General features: G+C 38.3%; 1 pseudogene; it reads right to left on the bottom strand.

Annotated features, from left to right (window-relative positions):
• Positions 1-765: 765 nt before the first annotated feature.
• Positions 766-1,454, bottom strand: LOC142433153 (proteasome subunit alpha type-2 pseudogene; annotated as a pseudogene).
• Positions 1,455-1,903: the final 449 nt, after the last annotated feature.

Genomic DNA, 1,903 nt, shown 5'->3' on the forward strand with positions numbered 1-1,903 from the left:
TGTGTTTTGTCTCAGGAATCCATGAAATTCTGCAAATTCTTCTAGTTCTAAAGCAGTGGTGTTTGCCAATATTAGCACTTTTCTGAAACACAGGCAGTATCTGGGAGTAAGAAAGGACAGCAAGCTTTATCTTACCTAAAATTGCAGAAAGGCGAGAGTAATGGTGCTTTGAAATATGGTTTTCAGAAATCAACTATTATACAAGCAAGAAATACCTCTTAAAAGTTTATAAACTCAAAAAAAAGAGGACCTGATGCAAGGGGCTTAAGTGGAGAGCAAATGCCTTGAGAATGATTGGGGCAGGGAATGTATGGATGTGCTTTATACAATTGATGTATGTATATGTATGGATTGTGGTAAGAGTTGTTTGAGTCCCTAATAAAATGTAAAAGAAGAAAAGAGAAAAAAATGATTAGGGCAAAGACTGTACAGATGTGCTTTATACAATTGATGTATGTATATGTATGAACTGTGAAAAGAATTGTATCAGCCCCAATAAATTGTTAAAATAAAAAAATTAATAAAAAAAGAAATGCAAGAACTGAGGAAACACTTATGTAAAGTATCTTTTCTGAATAAAATGCAGTTTATTCCAGAAAAAAAAAGTTTATAAACTCCCCAAAAGCTGGAAGTTGTGTTGAATAGTTCATTATTATTTGTATTATTTTACATGAGTCCATTAAACCAGGTAGAAATCAGTCTGCAAAAATCCTCAAAACAAAACATACTTTAAACATGTTAAAGGTAGAAGATTCAGTCACGTCATTATTTTGCTATGGCAGCCAAATAGTCTTTAACCTCAGTTGGAATCGGCCTCTTAAATCTAGCTTCATTGCATATTCCAACGTCTACGTTATCATCTGTCATCTGCCCTTCAAAGCTTTCCTTTAGGGCCAAGATGGCTGTATGAATGGCATCTTCAAGTCCCAGGTCTTCATTATATCTTTTTTCCAGGAAAGTTTTCCCATTCACATAGTATTTTCCCATTGCTGTGGCTTTCCAGGAAAAGTAAGCACCGAATGGATCCGACTGAAAGAAAATCGGCCCTCGTTCCAACCACAAATTAGCAAAGAAACTCCCAATGGACGTACACCACCTGACTGGGATGACAACACCTTCTTGCACGACAGAAACTACTCTTTGTGACCAGCAGTGCTGTGAGAATAGGCTCTTGGTCAACCAGATATGACTACTGAGCTAATTTTCGAGCTCTGTGTGCAAGTACTCTGTAAGCTGGGCCCAGGCCACTATATACCAAGCCTATAAGCTTGGTCGTGGGTTCCACTTTGTGTACACTGCGCTCATCATACAGTTGCTAATACCACACCATTTGCAGCTTTAATTCACACTGAAGGAGCTCCTCCAGCCACAGCTCCCAAAGCATATTCAGTCTGGGCAAGTTTGCCAGATGGGCTGAATGTTGTCAGTGCAAAGCTGCATCCATGTTCCCTCATCTTTACCTGGTGAGTCAAAATACAATTATACACATTCCATTTATGCTCTTTAAATAAATGGAAAAATGAATAACCGACTTCATATGGAGAGGGAAAAGACCCAGGATATAAAAGAACTTGTTAAAAAGAAGAACCAAGTAGGAGACCTCATACTACCTGACCTAAAACCCTTCTACAGCCAAAGTAGTCAAATCAGCCTGGTATAATGAGAGAGACATAGACCAAAGGAACAGAACTGAAACCCCAGAAGAAAATGCATCTGCCTACAGGCAACTGATCTTCAGCAAAGAACTAAAAACTATCAAATGAGATGAAAACACATGATGTTGGATAAATTAGATCTCCATATGCAGAAGAGTGAAACAAGACCCACATCTCTCCCCATGCACAATGACAAACTCATGATGGATTACGGACCTAAATGTAAACTCCAGAGCTATCAGAATCAT

This window comes from Tenrec ecaudatus, chromosome X (genome assembly GCF_050624435.1).
Source record: "Tenrec ecaudatus isolate mTenEca1 chromosome X, mTenEca1.hap1, whole genome shotgun sequence".
NCBI lineage: Eukaryota > Metazoa > Chordata > Mammalia > Afrosoricida > Tenrecidae > Tenrec > Tenrec ecaudatus.